This window comes from Rhinatrema bivittatum, chromosome 5, assembly GCF_901001135.1.
Source record: "Rhinatrema bivittatum chromosome 5, aRhiBiv1.1, whole genome shotgun sequence".
NCBI lineage: Eukaryota > Metazoa > Chordata > Amphibia > Gymnophiona > Rhinatrematidae > Rhinatrema > Rhinatrema bivittatum.
In genome coordinates, this window is record NC_042619.1 from 222,985,570 (window position 1) to 223,001,879 (window position 16,310).

A 16,310-nucleotide genomic window follows, 5' to 3' on the forward strand; every position below is an offset into this window, starting at 1 on the left:
AGCTATTTTAACCTCTCATCAAAAAACCCTGGAGCCTTTTTGGTTGCTCTAAATAAACTTACACACATGTACCCCTCCACCTGGTCTCACCTTCTCAATCCACTACATGAGAAAGGATTTAACAACCTAGTTTGCATTAGTGCATGTGTGTGGAGGAGAATGTTATGTGTTAAATGTATGTCTTGGGGAAAATGTGCATTTGTGTTTACATGTAAATGGATGGAAAGGTGGGTTGTATATTTAATTTTTTTTTTTTTTTGGGGGGGGGAATACTGGATAGATGAACGTGTGAGAGCATGTAGGGTGTATGTGGGATTTGTATTGCCAACAGTCTTGTATTCTAGGAGATGTCCCGTTGTTTTAAATTCAAATAATTTTCAATGAATAAACTATCCCTTATTTTTCAGTTAGTGTTAAGGCATATTTGTGTCGGGGAAGTATAGTGTATACCGTATATAGTATAGGGAATGTGTGCAGGAGTATGGGATGTATATACCCGCCATTTATCATGCATGAGGCCATATCTGTAGTGTGTGGGAGTGGAAATAACATATACAGTATGGCATGTATATGCACTCCAACTACTGTGTTGAAGAAGGCGAGAGAGAAGGAAGCCGGGGCGTGCGACAGCACCCAGCTCTTAACAACATCTCCTCTACCCCCGCCTCTCCAGCTGTTCTGCTTTCGACGCTGCCTCTGTTGCTCGGACTACCGAGCCTCGGCGCGCGGGTGGCGGGAACCCTGTCAGCGACCTGCCCCGCACGAGCTCCTCCCGCCCATCTCAGCCATTAGCAGGCCACTCCCGACCTCCCCTCTGCCTCCGATTAGTTCTTTGCGCTGTCCTTCACGGGCCGGTTGCCGTGGGAGGCCTGGCCAGCAGGGTAGGCTGCGACTGGAGGAGGAGGAGCCTGCGTCAGCTGGAGGCGGTACGAGGTTTGGTTACAGAATCGCTGCTGCTGCTGCAGCCTAGGAGAAAACAAGCGGCGGTGAGCGGCAGAGGAGGAGGAGGAGGCGGAGAGCTCGCGGAGGAGCCGACAGGTGAGTGAGTGCCCTCTTGCTGTCAGGTCGAGGCAGGCCCTTGGAACTGCTGCTCTTTATCTTCCGTTCTCTATCAGTGGCGAACAGGATGCTCAGCCCAGTTGGGTGTTTTGATACGGGAGCTAGGAGGGGGTGCTCCGTCTGTTGCCCCCCCCTCCCCCTCCCCCTCCCTTGCCTGATCTGCAGCATCCTCTCCTTGTCATTTTTTTTTTTTTTGCGTGCACTCTGCGCTCGTGCGCTGTCCTATTTTTACAGTAGCGGGGGCTGCGCTGTCTCGTGCCACTTCCTCCTCCCACTCCTCACCCCCGGCCGGGTAATGCGTGAGGAGAGCCGCCCAAGCAGCCTCTGCTGCAACGACTTGGCACCACCGGGGCTTAGGCCCCGAGGCCGGCTGCCACTTATCTGCCTGCCTGTATCTGGTCCTCCCCTTCCACCCCCGCATCTGGCGGGCACAAACCGGCCAACCTGTGGCAGCCCCGAGCTCGGTGCCCAGCTTCTCCTTAACAGCTGCCTGACAGGAAAATACAAATACATCCCTGCATCGTCAGAGGGTGGCCAAAAAAGGAATGTGAACCGAGATGGCCAAGGCTGCACTGCGAGTTAACCTCTTGCCTACGGTACTTGATCTTAGCCCCCAGGAGTGCTTTGCTTTTTTAGTGCTCCTTAAAAGTTCCAGTAAACTGAGCATTGCAGATTATTATTAGTAGTATTTTACTTGGAGATGATTCAGAACTCACTATGGTCTGATTATGGGCCAGGTCACTAAAATGCAGTATTTTGTTACAGTACTAAAAATGTGGATAGAAATAAATATACCAGAACAGATTAATACCGTAATTGCAGTTTTTTACTTGTTGACACTAGTATAAAATTGGTAATGGTAGATTACTGTCACTTTGTTGCAGATTTTTCCATACGTGGTGACTGATTATGTTGTAAACACATAAAGATATATATAGAGAGAGAGAGACAGAGAAAAACAGATGTGCATGTATTAATGTCTTTTTCTTTCTCTCTCTATATATTGTCTCTGTATGTATTATATCTCTGTCTATAATTGGTTAGTAATATTATCCAAGAAAAATAACCTATGCCACAAGTGTCTGTGGAAGTCATTTGATTTCTGCTTTGTCTTTTGTGTTACATTAATCATTCTTCCAAACATTTATTAATAAGCCATATATTCAGGTTTACAGCAGTCCATCCACAAGCAGGTATGCAGTGGGGAGTGCTTGGATGAAGCTTCCAAGGAGTGCTGTTTTGGGATTTCATATAAAGATATTTATTCTGATTTATGAAGTGGGTCACAAACATGTTAATGTTCTGTTTTATGTTGGGATATATACTTAAATTTGTTTTGATCATTTCTGACTAAGATTAATTTAAAGTGACTTTTAGCTCTGCAACCTTCTTTCCAACATAATATGACCACTGTACATTAGTACTTACAAAAATTGATTTAAATTTGCAAATTGATTAGCATTTTTGGAATGTAGCAATAATAATTGCTCAGAATGAAGGACTAGTTTATTTGAAAAGTAAATGCCTGAAGACTTGAGTTTAACAGTGCATTTCTACAGTAACATACATAGTATCTCTGTGTGGAAGCTAACTGAGAGATGATTAAATGATGGAGAACATTGTGATTAATATGAAATATTAGTTGTAGTTGTAGTATTCTTATATTGAAGCTGGATTTTATATACCAAAACATAATTTGGAAATTAATTGTAAATTTGAATCTGTGGGCCGGAGCTAGCTTTTTTTGCTGTGCCGTACAAACAATTATTGTGCTGCATCCTCCTTGCTCTATATTTTTTTAATACATATATTTTATTGTTTTTCTAATAGCCAACATACAATAGAAGCAGTCTTTGCCTTTCTCTCTCCCACTCTGTCACTCCCTCAATCTGTCTCAGTTTCACACATTCTTGGTCAGTCTGTGTCCCAAACCCCTCTTCCTTGCTGAAAAAAGCCGATCTCATTCTGGTGATCCAAACTTTAAAAATTGATACCCCCACCCTGAAGCCATCTTGCCCCATCTGTGGATCCAAAATGCCTAAACAGGGCAGGAGTGTTTCCCAGTGTTGTGTCTGTGGAACCTTGGGCCGAAGCAAAGTTGACACACACTGCAGGTTCTCACCAATGGCAGATGGACCCAGGCGAAGCAGAGACCGGTCAAGACCTTTGCCCGTTTCGGCCCATGTTTCCCTCGGGTTGAGCCTTTCGGTACCGGGGTCGGCAGGACTTAGGTGTGGAGTCTGCTGATGGCAGGAGAGATGGTTCGTAGTTAGCTAGGTTTGTGGGCAGGCATTGGTCGGGCTTATCTGGGGTCCAGGCAGTGGACAGACGCAGGCAGCAGTCAGGCGTATCTGGGTTCCAGGCCAAGATCAAAACTAGATATCCGTCCAAAGGAGGAGAAGAGGGGCGGATAGGTATGGCAGGCAGGCAAGGGCCAGAACAAGTGGGATGAAGGCAGAAGATAATCTGAACAAAGACTGAAGACGGGCTGGATGAAGACTGGAATGCTGACAGCAACACGCATTACTAAAGAGTAGCTGGAGCTGTTGCTGAGGCAGTGAAGGAAGAAGAGAGAGAGCTCTTGATAGGGCTTGGCGTGTGATGTCATCAGCAAGCGCTGCGCACTTTTTCCCGCTGCAGGCCCTTTAAATGGAATGAGGTCTGGCACACCCCTAAGGAGGAGCATGGCTGGATGAGGCCGGCAGCGTCCTGCCGCATGTAGAGGTGGTGGCTTCTCGCCACATGGGAGCGTAGCATCCTGCCACATGGAGAGCCAGCAGTGTTAGCCTGCGTCAAGAGTCAGTTAAGACAGCCTGGCTAGGGAAGTGAGTGCGGCAGTTTGCAGGGGCAGCCCGCAGACCGTCAAATGTAACAAATATGTTAAAAAGGCATTAGCTGGCCCTAGAGCACCAACCAGAGGTCCAGCAGGTTCCATTTTCACATACTGACAGGGGCAGGACTGCCTAGGGATCACTTCTGCCCCATTTTGGACCTGCAGATGGGAAAAGATGGGTTGGGGGGTGGTGGTGTCAATTTTTAAAGTTTGGATCACAGGCTGCTGTAGATCCCTACACAGAAACTACATGCTAGCAGAATACCTTATCCTAATCACACATACAGAGAATGATGATAGATCCTTACCAAATAGAGAATAAAGAATCCATAAAGTATGAATAGAAATATAGAGACAAAAACTGAACTGGAAATTGCAACAGGCCAGACTCTGTATGCAGTGCAACAATGAAAAAAACAGAAACATCACCATTCCTCATAAAAATTCAAACAATACAATCAAGAAATATAAAACAATCATAACAGTAAAACCTACTAATAAAAAGAATAAATATTTCAAAACAGCTGAAGAATAGAGCATGCAGTAATTGGAAACTCATACACAAATTTTAAAAAATTTCTCAAAGAACAAAAAAATATTTCAAAACAGACGCCTCAAATAATGCCCAGTAATTAGAACTAATAAGGATAGAACGATTCCCTGATCTCCATACCTAGAAACCTTTGATTTTTTTCACTCCAAGATAGTTGTGGACTAGTGGAGATGCACATGCCTCTCTTTTTCTCTCTCACACATATACACCCTCTATCACCCATGCCAGGCCTCTCTGTATTTCCTTTCTTCAGTTGCTGGAAGTTGAGCTCTGCTGGCAGCCCTGCCAGTGTCTCTCTCTTCTTTTCTTTGGCCGCTGGCAGGATGGGCTCTGCTGCTGGCCCCACTGGGCTTCTCCCTTTCTTCCACTGCTGTTCACCCTTTCCCCCCAGGTGTGTTGCTCCATACAGTTGCATGGGTTGCTCACCTGGTGGTGCTGGGCCTGCTGGATTAATTTGTTTTTAATATTTGTTGAAACATTGCAGTTTACAATCTTATTATGAGTGATCCTTGTAAAGTATTTTACAGAATATTAAAAAAAATACATTGACCATTTAATTTGGTGTTTCCTAACCTTTTCAAACCCAAGGCACATGTACTTTTAACAAAAATGTGTGTGCACACCAACTTACTTCCATCTAGCAGGGAGTGTGGATATGAAGAGGACTCGTTTAACCAAAAGAAGAACTATAGAAGCAATGAAAGCTACACCAGTTTCTCTTCCAATTTTTAAAACAGAGAGAGGGGGTGGAGACATACGTGAATTTGTCCTGATGAATCAGCTTCCTGTATGTGCAACACATAGGATAAGGGAGATGATGTTGTGATGTGGGCAGCCGACTCAGTTAATTAGCTTGACTGCCACATGTGTATGCCATAGCTTCACTGCTGCTGTTCCCAACATTCAGATTAAGTCGTATCCAGTGCTTAATACATTCTTTCCCCATTTAACTCAGCCAGGGTATAGGACTCAGAGGAGGCATTAATTACCACACTTCAGGGCTCATGCTGTAGCTAGGAAGACGAGGTATACATGATTCCCAGTATCCCAGAAAGGAGCTCCTACACGTTTAACAGCCATCACTAGTGTGTGTCTTGTTGCTGTGAGATGCTAAGAGCAGAACCCAGATGCTGGCTCGGATCTGAGTATTGGGCAGTGGTGACTTTTCCATGACACACCTGATCAGGTCTTAAAGCACACTGGTTAGAAACACTGATTTAATGTTTTATAGATGTACATTTTGAGTGATACTGTGGAAGGGTTAGAAGGAAAAGATTTTGTCTTTTTGCAGATGACACTGATTTGCAACAGTCACCACCCCTGAGGGAGTGGTCAGAATGAGACGTTTCAGAATGCTTGAGGAGTGGTTGAGTAGTTAATTGCTAAGTTTCAATGCAAAAAATGCAAGATCTGCACTTGAGGTGCTAAAATCCAAGGGAGCAGTACATGATGGGAAGGTGAGATACTGTTGTTCACTAAGCAGGCCAGATACCTTATGATCCTATCTGATGATCTCAAGGTAGAAAAACAATGCAACAAGGCAGTGGCTAAAGCCAGAGGAATGATAGCGTGCATAGGAAGAGACATAATTGGTGGAAAAATGCTGTACAGGTGAGTCCTCATAGAAGCATGGATTGAATTGAGATTTATTTAGACATATGAAAATGAAAGCACCTGGAGTATTGTACCTGGTTTGGAGGCTGTTTTTCCAAAAGGATGGGTGTAGATAGAGGCAAGTCAGAAAAGGGCTACCAAAATGGTGCAGTGTCTGCATCAAAAGCTGAATGACATAAGCTTTATGTTGCGTTTGGTCCGCAGGCTGCTCCCGTGAACTGCCTCTCTTACCTTCACGGCTGGTCCAGCTGCACTCCTTCCTGGTAGCGCCGGGTAGTGCGCGCAAATGGACGCCCGCACGTAGGTTTTAAAACCTACCCTTTAGTGTGTGTTGCTTCCAGTCTTCATTGCTCAGTCTGTTCTAGGCCTTGTCCTCCTGATCTGCCTCTGCTCTATCCATCCCTCTTCCTTCTCCTCAGACGGATACTTGGTTTTGACCCTTGCCTGGACTCTGGAGATGCCTGATTGCTGCCTGCCTCGACCTTTCTCTGGACTTGTGACACGCCTGATCGCTCCCTGCCTACAACTCTAGCCTGGCCTTGGACCACCTCTCCAATCATCTGCAAAGACCCTTGTCTAAGTCCTGTCACCCCAGCACCCAAAGGTTCAACCCAGGGGGAACATGGGCTGGTAAAGGTGCAGCTCCTGACTGGGACTCTGCTTCACCTGGGTCCGCCTGCTGACAATGAGGACAACATAGTACAAAATGTCATCTCTGTGAGACTTTCCTCACTCCAAATGATGTCAAATATTCACCAAGGTGTACTGTGCTGTTTGTATGTCTCACTCAACATGAAAAACTGGCCCTTAATCCACCACTAACACCTCACCTCGAGCTATCAGATGCCACTCCTATAGGCATATAAATAGTTGCACACTGTGAGGGCCTCCTCAGAGGCTCTCTCTCTCACTCCACTCTTCTTCCCTCTGCCCTCCCAAACCCAGAAATGGCCGAAATTCAGTTTGACAAATTTATCGCAAATTGCGTTACGGCTGTTTCGGTCATATCGCACAGCTTAATGCTAGGAAAAAAGGTGTAGTTATTTCCGGTGTTATAACTGTGCAATATTGTCTCTCATTTTCATAAATCCCGCCCAAACTTCTCCCTAATTCCGCCCCTTCCCAAAATTTTCATTTGCGCCGTGCACTAGCATTATTATTGCATGCGTTAACACATGTGTTTACACCATAACGCATTTTGATGAATGACCCTGTAAGATTGGAGAGTTGGAATGTATAGTGCTGAAAGAAAATGTAGATATGATAGGCATCTTGGAGACCTGATGGAAGGAGGATAATCAATGGAGCACTAACATGAGGGTACAAATAAATCAAAATGGTAGGCTAGGTCAAATTGATGGAGGGGTGATGCTATACGTTAAGGATGGCATAGAGTCAAACAGGATATAAGTCTTGCAGGAGACAAAATGCAATGTGAAATCTCTATGAATAAAAATTCCATGTGCGAATGGGAAGAGTATAGCAATGGGGTATGTACCATCTGCTTGGTCAGGATGAAAAGTCAGACAGTGAAATGCAAACAGATATTGGAAAACTAACAATCTAGGCAACACAATAATAATGGGAGATTTCCATCACCAGAGTACCCTGGTGCAAGAAAAATTGTATCACCACCAAAAATTCCACAAAGTCTTTTAATGCAATTCAAAGCAAAGTCAGGTGAAACAATGTTGCAGTGACGGCAACTCCATAAATTAAAGGACACATACTTTAGAGCGATCCCCCGACACGGACCGTGTTTCGCTAGGCTGCATCGGGAGGGACCAGCATGTACATTAAAGTCTAAAATATAAACACAATAATATACAGTCATTTCACGAGGTGGTGAAAAATGGCCAAACAGTTTTCTTAAAACAAACTTACATACCTTCTCAGATGTACAATGGAGCGCAAGCGCCCTCGAAACTAACAGCCATTTAAAGCTAGGAAAAGGCGCGAAAGCTGACATTCTCGCGTGAGCTGTCAGAGTTGATTGCTGACACTCTCGCGAGAACTTGTCAAGGAGGAATGCTGCAGCCAAATTTGCAGGTTCAGTGAAACAAATGCCACTCAATATCTTTGTTTAAACCTTTAGGGTAAACTGTATCCAAAGTGAAGATCCATTTCTGTTCCCTCCGACCCAGCACCTCGGGGTAGTTACCCCCCCGAAGGGGACGGGAAACCACTTCAAGGACCGAGAAGGAGAGGTCCGAAATGGCGTGGCCGTGTTCCAGCCAATGTGTGACCAGGGGTTCGTCTAATCTACCCAAACGGATGTTCGAGCAATGCTCGATAATACGGGTCTTGAGCATCCGAGTGGTTTTCCCAACATACAGAAGAGAGCAGGGACATTTGATAACGTAGACTACACCTTTGGTGACACAGTCGGATGGGGTGCGAATCTTAAACAGCCGACCCGTGGAGGGGTGAATAAACCCAGTAGATAATTCAGTGTGGCAACACATACTACAATGTCCACACGGACTATGGGTAGCAAGCATAGAAGAGTCAGCCGTGGAGTGGGTAATGTGTTGAAGAGAGGCTGCGTGCACAAGCCTGTCACGAAGATTGGAGCCCCGGCGAAAAGTGAAACGCAGGGGACTTTGCAATAGCTCCGACATTGCCAGTGAACCCCAGTGGCGGCGAATCATGGTGGCGATAGTGTTCCCCAGAATAGAGAAAGGAAGAATGCAATTATTCACAGCTTCATCCGACTCGGTAGGGGGAAGGAATAACCAGTCCCTATGTGTATAAAGAGCCCTCTTAAAAGCCTTTTTGACCACCCGAGGAGGGTAGCCCCGTTCCAGAAAGCGAGCCGTAAGACCCTGTGCCTGTGTCAAAAATTCCTGTCGAGAAGAACAAAGGCGGCGGAGCCGCAAAAACTGTCCCGTGGGGATATTATCTTTTAAGGGTCTGGGATGACAGCTCTGATACTGAAGAAGGGTATTGCGATAAGTATTTTTTCTAAATAACGTGGTATGGAAGCCGCCCCCAGCTACCGATATCAGGACATCCAAAAATGCAATTTCTAAGGCATGTAGACAAAAATTAAATTGAATGTGTGAATGGAGGGAATTGAGCCAGTCTAAAAACATATAGAATTGGAGATCAGTACCCTTCCAAATGAGGAACACGTCATCTATGTACCGACGCCATTCATAAATAAAGACAGCCCATTCCGAAGGATATAAGAAATCTCGCTCAAATTTGTCCATAAATAGACACGCCAGGCTAGGGGCCATTGTGGCACCCATAGCCGTGCCTTTAATTTGCTGATAGAACAACTCTTGATATTGGAAAAAATTGTTTGTCAATGCAATCTCACAGAGCTCAATCAAAAAGGATGTCGAGATACGGTGTGGCGAGGGGCGCGTGTCCAGTATTTGTAGAATAGCTGACAGTGCCTCATCTTGCGGGATATTGGAATACAGAGAGACTACATCTAAGGTCACTAGAAAGAATGGTTCCTGTGGAAATACCAATTGGTCAAGGATAGTAATTAAATGTGCGGAGTCACGGACATAGGATCTTATCAGGGGAACAAAGGGTTTCAAAAACACGTCAACAAATTGTGACAGTGGTTCCAGAAGAGACCCTATGCCCGAGACAATCGGGCGGCCAGGAGGTTGTTCCAAAGACTTGTGAATCTTTGGAAGGGTATAAAAGAGTGGCATGACCGGGTGTGGTGTCAGTAAGAACTTGTATTCCTTACTAGTGATCATATGTTGGTCAAAGGCCGCCTGAACAGTCATTTTGATAATGCCTTGGATAGACTCAGTCGGATCAGTGGCTAATAACTTATAATAGGAGACATCATTGAGCTGACGGAGGACCTCGGCATGGTAGTCCTCACAATTCTGTATCACAATCGCACCCCCTTTGTCAGCTGGTTTAATGACAATAGTGGGGTCTCTGGCAAGTGTTTCTATAGCCTGAGAGTCTTCCCTTGACAGGTTATATCTAGCATAACATTTCTTAGCACAAATAGACCGGACATCTCTACACACCAGGCGCTCAAAAGCACCTAAAGATACATCAACGGGTCCCGGCGGACACCATCTTGATTTTGGGTGAACGACAGACAGGTCCATTGTAGGTGGTGAATCCGCAAAAAAGAGCCTGAGTTTTAACCGGCGAAAGAACCGGTGTAAATGTATAAACAAGTCAAACATGTCTCCCTTTATGGTCGGTACAAACGAGAGTCCCTGATGTAGTACACGAGTTTCTGAGGCGGATAGAGGGCGTGAGGATAGATTAAACACTGTCTGCAGATTTATTGCCATAGATCTGTATGTGACCGGGTCACCCGAGCCGGTCTCTGTGTGTATTGCTGACGTTTGTTCGTGCCCCGAGATCGAGTCCGGGTGTCCCGCGGAGGCGGGTGGCCCGAGTCTAAAAAAGTGGCCGCAATTGAGGAATAACGAGATGGTACAGAGGAGTGTGAACCCATAGTGTCTTGAGGTGGTATCTGTCCCTGACCTCGGCTGGGCTCTGTCGCAGAAGCTGAAGTGGCATTTCGCGGGGGGTTGCCGCGCCTCCGGGGTCCCTGGTTGCGCTGAGCAGGCTGGTCCTCCGCCATAGAGTCGCCTGAGGAGGATGAGTCCTCGGCGAAGGTAACTTTCCTTGACGGTTTCTGGTTCATCCATTTATAGACGTAGCCGGACGTGTAGTCAGTCTCGTCCCGTATAAATTTGCTGAATTTAACTGCTTTCAAATCCGAACGGAACTTGGTAAGGTTCTCTTGGAACTCAGTGTGTTGTTCGTCAAAGAGTTCACTGGACAAACCGTTTTTCAGAATAGCAGTTTTCTGATCCACTTCTTCCTTTAGTTGTTCCAGAAGATCACGGTTGGACTCATGATTAGGACCATTAAGTCCAGTGAACACTTGTTCAATATCTGGTTCCAACGAGTAATAAATGCTGAGTTCTCAGTATGAAGCCTGGGCTCCTTTTGTATGCGGAGACCCCTGGGAATCCGGTGAACACGGCAATACTCGATAAGGGTGGCAGAGTGCAATTCTGCACGCGTAAGACGTTTCTGAGTGTTTATAAGGTCAGTCCAAGAGATTACAGGTGCAATGTTAATCACTGAGTCTTCAAAAAATGGCGTAGCAGTGAGAACAGCATTCACAGCTGCTTCCGTGTAGCTAAAGGTATTCTCATTTAAAGTGGCCATCAAACGCTTCAATAAGCTGATGTGTATCCAGAAAAAACCGAAGCAAAAAAGCCTTGCACATACGCAAGTAACAGAGTACCCTGGTGCAAGAAAAATTGTATCACCACCAAAAATTCCACAAAGTCTTTTAATGCAATTCAAAGCAAAGTCAGGTGAAACAATGTTGCAGTGACGGCAACTCCATAAATTAAAGGACACATACTTTAGAGCGATCCCCCGACACGGACCGTGTTTCGCTAGGCTGCATCGGGAGGGACCAGCATGTACATTAAAGTCTAAAATATAAACACAATAATATACAGTCATTTCACGAGGTGGTGAAAAATGGCCAAACAGTTTTCTTAAAACAAACTTACATACCTTCTCAGATGTACAATGGAGCGCAAGCGCCCTCGAAACTAACAGCCATTTAAAGCTAGGAAAAGGCGCGAAAGCTGACATTCTCGCGTGAGCTGTCAGAGTTGATTGCTGACACTCTCGCGAGAACTTGTCAAGGAGGAATGCTGCAGCCAAATTTGCAGGTTCAGTGAAACAAATGCCACTCAATATCTTTGTTTAAACCTTTAGGGTAAACTGTATCCAAAGTGAAGATCCATTTCTGTTCCCTCCGACCCAGCACCTCGGGGTAGTTACCCCCCCGAAGGGGACGGGAAACCACTTCAAGGACCGAGAAGGAGAGGTCCGAAATGGCGTGGCCGTGTTCCAGCCAATGTGTGACCAGGGGTTCGTCTAATCTACCCAAACGGATGTTCGAGCAATGCTCGATAATACGGGTCTTGAGCATCCGAGTGGTTTTCCCAACATACAGAAGAGAGCAGGGACATTTGATAACGTAGACTACACCTTTGGTGACACAGTCGGATGGGGTGCGAATCTTAAACAGCCGACCCGTGGAGGGGTGAATAAACCCAGTAGATAATTCAGTGTGGCAACACATACTACAATGTCCACACGGACTATGGGTAGCAAGCATAGAGTCAGCCGTGGAGTGGGTAATGTGTTGAAGAGAGGCTGCGTGCACAAGCCTGTCACGAAGATTGGAGCCCCGGCGAAAAGTGAAACGCAGGGGACTTTGCAATAGCTCCGACAGTGCCAGTGAACCCCAGTGGCGGCGAATCATGGTGGCGATAGTGTTCCCCAGAATAGAGAAAGGAAGAATGCAATTATTCACAGCTTCATCCGACTCGGTAGGGGGAAGGAATAACCAGTCCCTATGTGTATAAAGAGCCTTTTTGACCACCCGAGGAGGGTAGCCCCGTTCCAGAAAGCGAGCCGTAAGACCCTGTGCCTGTGTCAAAAATTCCTGTCGAGAAGAACAAAGGCGGCGGAGCCGCAAAAACTGTCCCGTGGGGATATTATCTTTTAAGGGTCTGGGATGACAGCTCTGATACTGAAGAAGGGTATTGCGATAAGTATTTTTTCTAAATAACGTGGTATGGAAGCCGCCCCCAGCTACCGATATCAGGACATCCAAAAATGCAATTTCTAAGGCATGTAGACAAAAATTAAATTGAATGTGTGAATGGAGGGAATTGAGCCAGTCTAAAAACATATAGAATTGGAGATCAGTACCCTTCCAAATGAGGAAATGAGGATCCTATGTCCGTGACTCCGCACATTTAATTACTATCCTTGACCAATTGGTATTTCCACAGGAACCATTCTTTCTAGTGACCTTAGATGTAGTCTCTCTGTATTCCAATATCCCGCAAGATGAGGCACTGTCAGCTATTCTACAAATACTGGACACGCGCCCCTCGCCACACCGTATCTCGACATCCTTTTTGATTGAGCTCTGTGAGATTGCATTGACAAACAATTTTTTCCAATATCAAGAGTTGTTCTATCAGCAAATTAAAGGCACGGCTATGGGTGCCACAATGGCCCCTAGCCTGGCGTGTCTATTTATGGACAAATTTGAGCGAGATTTCTTATATCCTTCGGAATGGGCTGTCTTTATTTATGAATGGCGTCGGTACATAGATGACGTGTTCCTCATTTGGAAGGGTACTGATCTCCAATTCTATATGTTTTTAGACTGGCTCAATTCCCTCCATTCACACATTCAATTTAATTTTTGTCTACATGCCTTAGAAATTGCATTTTTGGATGTCCTGATATCGGTAGCTGGGGGCGGCTTCCATACCACGTTATTTAGAAAAAATACTTATCGCAATACCCTTCTTCAGTATCAGAGCTGTCATCCCAGACCCTTAAAAGATAATATCCCCACGGGACAGTTTTTGCGGCTCCGCCGCCTTTGTTCTTCTCGACAGGAATTTTTGACACAGGCACAGGGTCTTACGGCTCGCTTTCTGGAACGGGGCTACCCTCCTCGGGTGGTCAAAAAGGCTTTTAAGAGGGCTCTTTATACACATAGGGACTGGTTATTCCTTCCCCCTACCGAGTCGGATGAAGCTGTGAATAATTGCATTCTTCCTTTCTCTATTCTGGGGAACACTATCGCCACCATGATTCGCCGACACTGGGGTTCACTGGCACTGTCGGAGCTATTGCAAAGTCCCCTGCGTTTCACTTTTCGCCGGGGCTCCAATCTTCGTGACAGGCTTGTGCACGCAGCCTCTCTTCAACACATTACCCACTCCACGGCTGACTCTTCTATGCTTGCTACCCATAGTCCGTGTGGACATTGTAGTATGTGTTGCCACACTGAATTATCTACTGGGTTTATTCACCCCTCCACGGGTCGGCTGTTTAAGATTCGCACCCCATCCGACTGTGTCACCAAAGGTGTAGTCTACGTTATCAAATGTCCCTGCTCTCTTCTGTATGTTGGGAAAACCACTCGGATGCTCAAGACCCGTATTATCGAGCATTGCTCGAACATCCGTTTGGGTAGATTAGACGAACCCCTGGTCACACATTGGCTGGAACACGGCCATGCCATTTCGGACCTCTCCTTCTCGGTCCTTGAAGTGGTTTCCCGTCCCCTTCGGGGGGGTAACTACCCCGAGGTGCTGGGTCGGAGGGAACAGAAATGGATCTTCACTTTGGATACAGTTTACCCTAAAGGTTTAAACAAAGATATTGAGTGGCATTTGTTTCACTGAACCTGCAAATTTGGCTGCAGCATTCCTCCTTGACAAGTTCTCGCGAGAGTGTCAGCAATCAACTCTGACAGCTCACGCGAGAATGTCAGCTTTCGCGCCTTTTCCTAGCTTTAAATGGCTGTTAGTTTCGAGGGCGCTTGCGCTCCATTGTACATCTGAGAAGGTATGTAAGTTTGTTTTAAGAAAACTGTTTGGCCATTTTTCACCACCTCGTGAAATGACTGTATATTATTGTGTTTATATTTTAGACTTTAATGTACATGCTGGTCCCTCCCGATGCAGCCTAGCGAAACACGGTCCGTGTCGGGGGATCGCTCTAAAGTATGTGTCCTTTAATTTATGGAGTTGCCGTCACTGCAACATTGTTTCACCTGACTTTGCTTTGAATTGCATTAAAAGACTTTGTGGAATTTTTGGTGGTGATACAATTTTTCTTGCACCAGGGTACTCTGTTACTTGCGTATGTGCAAGGCTTTTTTGCTTCGGTTTTTTCTAGATTTCCATCACCCCAATATTGATTGGGTAAATATGTCATTAGGACATGTTAAGGAGGTAATGTTTCTAGATGGCATAAATAACTGCTTTATGGAGCGGGGAATGCTCTAGATCTAATCTTCATTGTAGTGCAGATCTGGTGCGAAAGGTAACTGGAGGGGCTGCTTGATTATAGTAATTTTAATATAAACACATAAGGGAGGACATTAAGAAAAGCTACAGCAGTAGCATTTGACTTTAAAAAAGGGAGACTGATAAAATGAGGAAATTAGAAAAAAAAACTAAAAAGAGAAGTTGCAAAGATTAAAAATTTGCATGTGTTGTGGATGCTGTTTACAAACATGATCTCAGAAGCACAGACCAAATGCATTCCATGCATTAAAAAAGCTAGAAAGAAGACCAAATAACTTCCAGCATTGTTAAATGGTGAGATAAAAGAGGCTATTAAAGTCAAAAGGTGATCCATAAACAACAGACAAGTGAGCCTGATGTTTGTGCTGGGCAAAATGGTAGAAACTATTCTGAAGAACATTTACTGGCCAGCTGGATAGACACAGACTAATGGGGCAGAGCCAGCATGGATTTAGCAGATGGAAATCTTGCCTTTCAAATCTTTTAGATTTTTTTTTTTTTTTGAAGGGGTTAACTAGCACATTGATAAGGATGAGTCAGATAATATGTAGTTTTGTATTATTGTGTTCTTTGTATTGTATTTTTATTCTGATATACAAAGCTTTGATTGTTTTTTTGAACCAGAAAGCTTATATACATTTTCATTTAAAATTTGTATCTTGATTTTCAAAAGGCATTTGACCAAGTCCCTCATGAGAGATGCATCAGGAAATTGGAGAGTCATGGGATAGGAGGCAGTGTCCTATTGTGTATTAGTAAATGGCTAAAGGATAGGAAACAGAGAGTAGGACTGAATGGTCATTTCTTTCAATGGAAAAAGAGGTAAATAGTGGAGTACCCCAGGGATCTGTCCTTGGACCAGTGCTTTTTTATAAATGATTTGAAAAAGGGAGTGAAGAGTGAGGTAATCAAATTTGTAGATGACTCAAAATTATTGAAAGTTGTTAGATCAAGAACTATTTGTTAATATGGACTGTAACAAAGTAGAAAAACAGCAAAAAAAAAAAAAAAAAAGCAGCATGGTTCCCATCAGGTTAGGGCTGGCACAGAAGCATTGGGATACCAAATGACGCAGTAACCTGCAGTAGTCAAGTGTCCTTGAAGAGCTGGAGAGAGAAGAGAGCAATAGCGAGCCCAACAGTCGGCATATTTCTTGTCCATGGGCTTAGGAGATTTGGGATAATCCATTCGCTTCAGTAATGCCATGTCCATCATATGATGCTGCCAAGCCGTAAGGGACGGCACAGCTAGAGGATCAATCCAGTCAGCAAGTATAGTATGACAGGCTAATAATAAAGCAAGCCTACCAAAGTGATCCTGGGTCCTGGTACATTTCTCAGAAAGCCCCTGCGGTCCAGCCAGCCAAAGTACAACGGAC

The 16,310-nt window shown here is 45.0% G+C and overlaps 1 protein-coding gene across 3 annotated transcripts in view; it reads left to right on the plus strand.

Annotated features, from left to right (window-relative positions):
- Window positions 1-969: 969 nt before the first annotated feature.
- CDKL5 (cyclin dependent kinase like 5) overlaps window positions 970-16,310 on the plus strand; it is a 418,621-nt gene continuing 403,280 nt past the window's right edge. For all 3 annotated transcript variants that reach the window (XM_029603337.1, XM_029603339.1, XM_029603338.1), the window contains exon 1: window positions 970-1,038. The gene's annotated coding sequence lies outside the window, so the exon portion shown is untranslated. The remainder of the gene's footprint in view (window positions 1,039-16,310) is intronic.